Below are 10,342 nucleotides of genomic sequence, written 5' to 3' on the forward strand. Positions count from 1 at the left end.
ATGTCTGATGCTGCCCTGCTGTCGGGCCGTGTCCCTTCCGAGGTACACTGGCAGTCGGTATGACCTGTGACGGTCTCTTAAGTCTGAATGTTTAACTAAACCGGAGTGGATTCCCACTAGGTAGTACAGATACATAATACAGCTTCTCATTCTATGTTCCACGTCTTAACATAGTTCATATTTTCTATCTCCTTTTCTCTCAGTGCTGCATTTTGTTATTTCTTTGTATATATTTTTTCTAATTCACTAATTCTATCTTCAACTGTTTAATCTAGTAATTGACCTACCGTTTTGAGGGACAAGTATAAATTTTCATTTCTAGAAATGCCTTTTTTTTTTTTTTTAAGCAAATCTCTTACTGACTGGAGATCCTTGTGACTGCACCCTCTATTTCTTTAAACATTATAAAGGTAACAGGTACATACTCTGTAGCTAAAAGTCCACTATCTGTAGGCCTCTGGGAGCATATATTATTTGTTATGACTACCAACGCTCAGTCATAGTGATTATTTTATTTACTAATCACAGATTATGAGATCATTAATAGATCTTAAACCAGAGTCTTATAGGCCTAAATTGAGAATGGGGAAGCTTTCTAGCAAAAAGGATTTACTGCTTTCCCCAGGTGCCATGCACACGACTACCTTGGGCTTCAGCCCCTTGGGAATCTAGGCTTAGCCATGGCTGCCCATGATTCAGTATCCAATAGCACTGCTCCTTTCAACAATTAACCTCAGGCAACCCTCCCATCCCCACTGCCTGCTTTGTCACTCTGGCCCCAGCTCAGGGTGGGTTTGTTTTCTGAAAGAGAAGAGTTCTTGGAGCTCTCCCCTAACTCCAGGAAGACCAGCAATGTCTTAATTAGTTTGTCTTCTGCAGACTTCAGAACGTCATGCAGGAAGGTCACCTGGAGCTCATGATTAGTCCATATTGTTGGAAGCAGAACCCTAGCACCATTTTACACAGTTGAAAACACTGGATACTTAAACAAACATTTACACTTTCGTATATAATCCAATCTTTTCTTTCCTTATAGAATTCATATTTTTAGAGGCAAAATTTTAATCTCATCATTTCTTGCCATTGTTTTAGCCTTCTTACTGGTCTCTTATCATACTCCCCTTCAATCCAGTTGCAGTCAACCACGTGATCTTTACCAAATGAAATCTGACCCTCAAACTATCCTTATCAAAGTACTTCCCTGAGTCCCTTCCGCCTTTTAGGAAAAGTACTCCTCACCAGCCTTATCTTCCACACCTTCTGGCCCTACTAAATCATTCACCCCTCACAGATCTGGGTATGCTTCACTCTCCCCCTCAAAACGTATTTCCCCCTCTGGCAAACTGCATCCTTCAACATCAGCTCTGGGGTCATCCCCCCGTTTTATGAGCATTTCCTGACTCCCCAAGTCCCAATCTCTTTATATTCTGGCCTCATTTAGCCTTCAACCTTTTTTTTCCACAGCATTCTCAGCTCTCATTTTTTGATTATATGGAGCTTTTTGCTTCTATACATTTGCACATCTTTTTCTTTATGTCTGACAGACTCTGCAATCATTCTATCAAAAACTATTATTTTTCAAAGTCCAGCTTAAAATCAGATTTTTCTTCTATGACACCATCCTAGTGGAGAAGGTAAAATTAACTTTCTTCTTCAGGCAGCCTTAAATCTCTGCACATGCCTCTAGTACAGGACCTGATATATATGTGAAGGTTTGTCATCTCATCCATTGGACCATGAGCATCCACAATTTAGTCATCTCTGAATCCTGCAATGTATTGCAAATACCCCTAAAGACTGTTGAATGAGTATATTTGAAAGGTTGTAAATTATATAAATACAAATCACATAAAAAGCAAAGCTTCTGACTGCATTATATAGAAATGTGCAATTTTCTGCCTATCTCGCCCTCGTCTTAAAGAAAAACAATTTAATACTAAACTCCAGGAGAAGCAAGGGTGCCAGAAAGGAGAGCTTTGATTATTATCTAGCCACGTATTCTCAATAGTGACATCACTCCCCAGGGGCAAGAACTGGTCCTTGTGGGTAAAATGCTCCTACACTTTTTATAATAAAGCACATATATACATACACTGCATAAACAAACATAAATTTCATGAGGGTAGATGGAATTAAGGAACGAAAGGTTATCTATAAGGTTTTTTAAAGATGTGATAATAAAAAATGGTTGAGAAACACTGATCAGCTAGGGCCCTACTACCTTCGTTAAAAGTGCAACATCTCACCTGGCTGGCATGGCTCAATGATTGAGTGTCGACCTATGAACCAGGAGGTTACGGTTCGATTCCCAGTTTGGGTGCATGCCCTGGTGGGGTCTTGATCCCAGTACAGAGCCTGCAGGAGGCAGCCGATCAATGATTCTCTCTCATCATTAATGTTCCTCTCTCTCTCTCTCTCTCTCTCTCTCTATACCCCCGCGCCGCCCTGCTTTTTCTCTGAAATTAAGAAAAAAAAAGTGCAACGTTTCAGGAAAATGAAAGATGGCCCTTGTGTTACTTGCTACCAACTTGCTAGGCAAAGCAGGTATGTCCTTTTTAAATCTACCTCCTCCCCTGCCTACCACTGATCATTGCTTTTTTCTACCCTCTGCTCCAAGATCCTCCCTCAAAACACACCTGATGTTTTAGTTCTAATGCATTTGGAAGCTACATCTGCTACCCCCATCTCTTCTCTACTTTGAGCCGAGAAGTTCCAACAACTAACTGAGCATTTACTCTATTTTAGCTTTCTGCACATCACATCCTTTTCATTGTCATCTCTCATTATTCTGTAACAAAAATCTTAAAAAGGATGAGAGCTTTAAAAAATCTATTTATATGTTCTTCTGAAAAATAATGAATGCTTTTCTAACATAAATAATCACCGTGGACTTATTACGTAGGATCCAGAAAAGTGCTGATTCCACTTCCATCTTCCACCTCTGTTCCCAGGACCTGAGTCTGGCCATCACTGTTTCTTGGGCCACAGCCTTCTAATATATCTCTCCTCTAACCTACCCTCCACAGAAGTCATCTTCCTAAAATACACATCCAAGAATGTTACTTCTCTAAACCAAACCTTCATGAATAAATCATTCACTTGGCAAATACTGAGTGGGCATCTCTCACGGGCCAGCTGCTGTGCTGGTCTCTGCAGATTCCATGGAGGACGGAGGGACACTGCCCTCTTGGAGCCGGCAGTCAGGGGTGGGCGGAACGCTAACTGAGGAAATAAACTTAACTATAAAGTGTGTTGAGTGCTAAATCAAAACAAAAACAAACGAAGAGTGCTATTAAAAAAGAAAAGTAAGGGACAGACCTACTTTAGATTGGGTCAGGGAAGGCCTCTCCCAGTAGGTGTGATTTAAACCGAAGGGGGGAAAAGGCAGTTAGGTAAAAAGTTGCAGTTAGAGGGACAAGAAAGTATTTCAGGCAGAGAAAAGTTTGGGGTAAGGGAAAGGACCTAAAGCAGGAAAGATACTGAGATGTTAGAGGAACTAAAAGCCATATATACTAAGCCATACATAGCATGGCTAATATATGCTAAAGTAGAATTTGGGTCCTCATTCCCAGTAGAATAAAATTCACATCCTCATCAGGAACCCTCACATGCTGGCCGCAGCCTACCTTCCCCACTCTCCTTTCATCACCTTTCTTTCATAAGCAATCCACACGTTGACCACCCGGGACCACTTCCATTCCCACCCTAACAGGGCACACATTTCATACCTCCATGCCATTGCTCAAGCTCTTTCCTCTGCCTAAAATGGTCTTTTTTTTCCCCCCCAAGTCTTTCAGATCCTACCAGGCACAATTTATCTCTTCCTTTCTTCATGATTCCAGAGCATTTTGTTTACAGTGCTTTTACACACGTTTGTTTATATAGTTTTATGACTGACTTATATTACATTCAGTTGTATATACATTTGTCTTCTCTAAAAGGTTATGACTATAAACCATGTCGGTTATTTGTGTATTTCCTCCTCTGATCTTATGAACATAAAACACAGTGCTTAATAGATGCTTATGGAGATAATGTGCTAGCATGAGTTTTTACAACTAGGTTGCAGTTATAGCCATTTTAACTACATTACACTAGATTAGTAGTAGTAAATTAAATCACAAAGTATTAGTTCTAGAACAATAAAGCAATTCTTTGTAAAAAAACAATAAAGATGATAATTTTAAAATGTTTTCAATTTCTTCAACAAAAAAGAAAGACATGTAAAAAAAAAAAAGTTCCTTCAAACTCATTTAAAGTAAAACAGACAAAGGATACTTCCCTCAATACATACTGAGGCATGCCCTATCATTAAGTTTTCTTGCCACAAGAGTAATCAGAATATAAAACCAAAACAGGCTTACCACTTTTAAAACAAACAACAGAAGTATAATTATTTGATTCTGACTAATAATTATTCCAGCATCAGTGCATCCAGATACATTCATAGGAAGTGCTAACCTCTTTTTCCCCGAGTACCATTCAATGAAGAACCAATGCAAAACAAGAGGAAGCATAGCCATGAATCCAAGATAGAGCCAGTCATAGAGCTCTGGAGATTCTGTGCAAGGCTGGCAGTACTTCTGTGCGTTTGTTCTCTGTCCTCTTGGGCACACCTACAACATATAAAAATAATATTTTATGTACAGATATTACTTTAGAACATTAGCACCCCCAAAATCTTTCTATAAAATGTCCCATTTCTGTTTAAACATCTATTTACATGTGCATCTTTCAGATATAAAAAAGAGAAAGCGTAAGTAAAATAAAAAGAAATCTACACTGTATTTGCCTGTATCTGTATGAAACCAACTGTAAAAGGAGTCCTTTTACTAAGTTACTAAAATAGTTGACTAATATTAAATGACAAACTTAGCTATTAACATTGTATAAAAATGATTGCAAACAAGTGTTCTGGAATTGTAATGTTAACTGACTTGCATATCCAAGTCACTGTACTATATCATTAATAAAAAGTAATTTAAAATTACTCTAAAATTATAAAATGTTCTTAAAAACACAGTAACTGTGACTGTAAAGAAAGATGTATTATAAACAATCAATATGACAACACAAAGATTTTATTAATGCCTACATAGTCTTTTAGAAATTAATGAGTAGACTGAAGAAAAAAGATATACTACATGTGAAAATATTACAAAAGCAAAAAGATTTTACAAATGAACATACAAACATTAAGACTTACCCCACATTCTCCATACAGTTCAGTTGTGGCATTTTTAAATAACAGGGTCTTCCCACAGTAAAGTCCGAGGCATGCTGGTTGAATATCGACAGCTTTTTAAAAACAAATGCCAGTACAGTAACATCTTTTGTGATTATAAACAAATAATGCAATAATAGTTGCAGCACTTGGCAGAAATATCTCAGTACAGTTTCAAATAAAATAATCATATGTACTGTGGCAAAAGTCTTGTGCATTGATTTTAAAAATTAAATTTCTCCTTTACACTGTGACACGACACTGCACAAAGTTATACTGGAACCTTGTTGTTAATACTGTTTCTTGTGATGAACATCCTCAGTCCTCTACCTGCAGGTCAGGAGGTATCCCTGGAACTCAAAGCCTAACCTGGCCCGTCTCCAGGAGCTCCAGCCAGCACTCCCCTTGATTAGGTGGTCTAGCCTTCTGAATTTAAATGGTTTTCTAATAAGAGGATTGGTGGAGGATCACTACTTTTTATTTTGCTCAGTCAGGACATTAAGTGCACGTGCACAAACACACAAACACACACACTATCTACTATCACCTTCTTTCATAACAGGACACATTTTAATACCAGAAAAGCAGAAAGAACATAATTTCAGAATAAAGGGCAGGCCTTTAGAGTAAATAAATTCACCTTTATAAAAGGCTTACTTACATTGTCCTAACTTTTGTCAAGGACAGCTGAAAACTTCATCAAGGCTGTCACGGGGCCTCTGACCAATACTTGGAACCACTGCCTGAATCAACCCCCAGATCTGGAGGCTTGGGGGAAATTAAAAGCAGCTGCTCTTTACAAAACCACTCAGGGCGGACCGACTGTCTTTGACCTCATCAACAGGTAGAGGTTATTGAAGGAGGGTTGTTTTTTTCATCAGGGACATTTCCCTTCCTTCACTGATTCACTCATTCAACGAACATGCATTAAATGTCAGATTCCACTGGTCAGGGTCCACTAAAGATCCACAGAGGGACATGGCAGTCCCTGCCTTCACGGAACCTTTAGCCTCGTGTGGAACAATTCCAAAACAACTGTGGTCAAACGCAAATTAATTAGAAAAGTATGCATTTTATAATTATGATGGACAATCATTTCCCAAACTCTTCATGAATTCACATCTAGAGACTGGTCCACAATGCCCGTTCTCCTTTCAAATTTGAATAGACTTCTGATTTTTTTCTCCTTTTGCAGTTGAGAAAAAAACAACAGAAATAACACTGACTAAAATGCCTCAAGTCTAATAGTTTCACTTTTATCAAATCTTTGAGTTTGTTTCTTTTTTAAATTCCCGGGCTTCTTTGACGCTTATTTTTAAACCAACTGTAATCACAATGATCTAAGCTAATGCATGGAAATGAATTGATTTTTTGAGAAGCCCCGGGTTAAAGAATTGGAAGTTTTCCTATACAGGTTTTGCCTATAGTAGATGCTTAATAAATCTATTTGAATGTAAGTCAATTTTCTCAAACCCCAAGTCCTGAAAGCCAGCACCAGCTTATCATCGGCCAAACCAACCCTGACTCCCAGCGTCCAATCACTTTCCTTACACTCCCTGCAGCTAGCGTTCTGACTTGGTGTTTTGCAATCTCTGTGACGGGCCCCCTACACTCACGATTGATGCTGAAGCGGGAGACAACAGCTATGCGGCCATCAGCCTCTGCTCCCGCGCCCTAAGCTGTGAAGTCCACCCTGGTGAGTGTTCAACCAGGACTGACGCGGAGACTGAAGGGACCCTCCGACCGCAGCCTCGGAGGCCTCTAGCCCATCCCTCCCCGCGCGCAGCGGCCTCCCCTCGGCATCCGGGCCGGAGCCGAGGCCCCCGACCCCACCCCCATCCCCAGGAGAGTGCAGGGCGCGCCCCCACGGCGAGGGGTGGGGGAGCGGGGAGCGAGGATGAGCGGAGCCCCGCGCAGCAGCCAAGGCTAGAAGCTTTTGCAAAGGCTCCCGGGACCCCAGCGACCACTCACCCATGGGCCGCGGGTAAGTTTCCTTGGAGAAGCTCCAGGATCAGCCGCAGGGCCCGCTGCGCCCGGACATCCGGGCTACGGACGCCTAGGCGGGTCCGCCTCCTGGTAACCCGGGCGACCGCTCCGAAGCTCCGCCCCCGCCTCGCGCTTCCCCGTCCGGGCTCCGAGGCCCCGCCCCCGAGGAGGCCGCGGGTCCTACCTCCCCGGCGCCCGGCCCGCGGGTGGGCCCGGGGTTGGCAGCGCGCGCCCCGAGCCGAGCGGTAGCCGAGTTCCCCATGCAAACCGCCGAGCGCTCGCCGGCGCCGCCCCGGCTGCCCCCGCACGACCCGGGCACGCCGGCGCTGTCGGTGGTGGACATGCACACGGGCGGCGAGCCCCTGCGCATCGTGCTGGCGGGGTGTCCGGAGGTGGCGGGCCCCACGCTGCTGGCCAAGCGGCGCTACATGCGCCAGCACCTGGATCACGTGCGGCGACGGCTCGTGTACGAACCCCGGGGGCACCGGGACATGTACGGGGCCGTGCTGGTGCCGAGCGAGCTGCCGGACGCGCACCTGGGCGTCCTGTTCCTGCACAACGAAGGCTACAGCTCCATGTGCGGCCACGCCGTGCTGGCGCTGGGCCGCTTCGCGCTCGACTTCGGGCTGGTGGCTGCGCCCCCGGCCGGCGCCCGCGAGGCCCGCGTCAACATCCACTGCCCGTGCGGGCTGGTGGCCGCCTTCGTGCAGTGCGAGGGCGGCCGGAGCCGCGGCCCGGTGCGCTTCCACAGCGTCCCGGCCTTCGTGCTGGCCACAGGTAACCCGCGGGACCGCCCACCCTCGGGCTGCAACCCGAGACGCTACTAACTACACTCGTTCTCTCGGCTGGAACCCACACCGCGCAACTAACCCACCCCACAGCCTTTGCAAATAATGAAAAGGCAATTCTAAGTCACTGCAGATAGCCTTCGGATTTGTGCGGAGCATGCAATTCAATGATCGATCCCCCAGGTCCGTGGACCTGTGGTCTTGAGAGCCTTGAGACATCCTAACCTTAAACCTAACCCTAACCCTAACCCAAACCCTTTGCAAATAATAAAAAGGTAATTCTAAGTCACTTGCTATAGCCTTCGGATTTGTGCGAAGCATGCAATTCAGTGATTGATCCCCCAGGGCCATGGGCCTGTGGTCTTGATAGTCTTGAGACACCCGAAAATCCTAACCCTAAAACCCTAACCCAATTCCGTGCTTCCCTCAGCGCCTCGCTCCCCACTCGGCAGGCATTCCTAGATTTCACAGTTGGCTAAAGCTAGGTCGGCCGGAGTCAAAGGGCAAAGAACAGCCAGTGGGCCCGGTTCCAGGCTGGCTCAGAATGCCCTCGCCAGACACACCATCCCCTCTGACAGGTTACTAAACACAGGTTACTGGGACTGATCTGTAAAAAGTGCTTCTCCACTTCTTGGGGAGGAAATTAAATGAGAATGAACTAGGTAACTTACAAATCGTGAAAGTACTGATGTCGCTAAAACGCTTGCTCTTATTTTTTAAAAACAGGAACAGACTTTGCCTGGGTTCAAAGCCTGAAACCCTATAAGACTGTGCAGCTTGAGTCAAATTACTTAACCTCTCTGAGTCTATACTTCATGTGTTATCGAATTGAGTTTTGTGAGGATTAAATGAGAGAGTGTAAGGCACTACTTAGAATTTAAAAATAGATATATTCCAAGACAGAGACTACCAAATAGATAAGGTTACTAGTTAGTCCTCTAGGTGTGCTGAGCCTTCAGAAGGTTTTGGTGGGTCCCTAGTACAGAGCCTGTGTGACATGTAATAACTAATAACTATCATCCTTACATAGAGGGGAAACCCCTGCAAAGGGCTGCATTCTATCAGTGAGGATGCTGGAGTAGTCATGGCTGGAAGTGAGCTGGGAGCTAAGTTAGTCCAGCCAGGAACTGGCTCATCACCTCTTTTTTTCAAAGCCTTCAAGCCATGCATATCATTCTGTGAGCTCGATCTTAATCCTCCTCTAGGATTTGGGTTCCAGGTTAGCCTGATTCTGAATGATGCCATGACAGTCCAGCTCATTCTTAGAGCAAATAGATGCCACTTTCTCCTTTAGGAGAGAATGGTGTCACATCTGTATTGGGAAGGCACTGGAGGGAGACAGGAGTCTGTGTTTAGATTTCACCTCAAAAACCTCAACAGTTTAACTTGGCACCTCAGACACCCCAGCAGCCAGGGGAAGCCCTCTGGATTTTGTGGGAAATGACAGTAGGCAGCAGGATCACCACCACCTCAATTGGGGCAAGTGATGGCAGGGGCAGCCAACCCCATCAGCTCGGTAGTTCTGAGAACATCACTGCATTAAGAAAATGAAATCTTGCCTGGCTGGTGTGGCTCAGAGGTTGAGCGTCAACCTATGAACCAGAGAATGTCATGGTTTGATTCCCGGTCAGGGCATATGCCCGTGTTGTGGGCTTGATCCCCAGTGTGGGGCGTGCAGGGAAGGGGCGGGGGTGGGGGGGAGCATGTGGGAGGCAGCCGATCAATGATTCTCTCTCATTACTGATGTTTCTATCTCTCCCTCTTCCTTCCTCTCTGAAATCAATAAAAATATATTTTAAAAGAAAATGAAATCCTAAATTCTCTACTTAGAAAAATACAAAAAAGGTGGACTGACTGTTCAATCAAGATCACTACTCTGTCCTTCCTCATCTAGGCGACCTTGTGAAAGGGTTTCTGTTCCTCAGTGTCATGTCTGTAAAATGAAGATGACAGCAGTGCCCATCTCAGAAAATTGCTGAGTCCACCTCCACTCCACCTGCCAAAATGAAAACTCCAGAATTTTGTTCACTGTATTCAAGTGCTAGAACAGTAGGTAGTTAACATTTGTTAAATGAATAACTAAAATGAAATTTGGAGGAGAATATGCTGATTGGCAAATGTAAACAACTGGTTCTCTTAAGAGTTCTATTCCTATTGGGAATTAAACTTCTGGCTTTAATATTAACATTTATTACATTACTAATCTGTGCCAACCACTCCACACACATAATCACATGGGATTCTCAAAGGAAACCTTTGTTGGGGGGAATAGCAGTGCCATTTTACACATGAGGACACCAAAGCCACACTTAGCTTAGCTTTCTAGCAGTCCCTTATTTCCATC

At 44.1% G+C, this 10,342-nt stretch overlaps 1 long non-coding RNA gene and 1 pseudogene across 2 annotated transcripts; one reads left to right on the forward strand and one right to left on the reverse strand.

The window, feature by feature from the left end:
* Nucleotides 1-3,062: 3,062 nt before the first annotated feature.
* LOC106695942 lies at nt 3,063-6,859 on the reverse strand. Its single transcript, XR_002827815.1, has 4 exons — nt 6,841-6,859; nt 5,207-5,298; nt 4,462-4,616; nt 3,063-3,259 (listed from the first exon to the last, which is right to left on the reverse strand). It is a non-coding gene; the product is annotated as an uncharacterized LOC106695942 (long non-coding RNA).
* A 430-nt stretch (nt 6,860-7,289) lies between these two features.
* On the forward strand, nt 7,290-8,695 carry LOC102441727 (annotated as a pseudogene). The gene has a single exon (XR_002827814.1). The product of XR_002827814.1 is annotated as a trans-3-hydroxy-L-proline dehydratase pseudogene (transcript).
* The last annotated feature ends 1,647 nt before the right edge of the window (nt 8,696-10,342 follow it).

Source organism: Myotis lucifugus, unplaced genomic scaffold (assembly GCF_000147115.1).
Source record: "Myotis lucifugus unplaced genomic scaffold, Myoluc2.0 scaffold_5198, whole genome shotgun sequence".
NCBI classification, from domain to species: Eukaryota; Metazoa; Chordata; class Mammalia; order Chiroptera; family Vespertilionidae; genus Myotis; species Myotis lucifugus.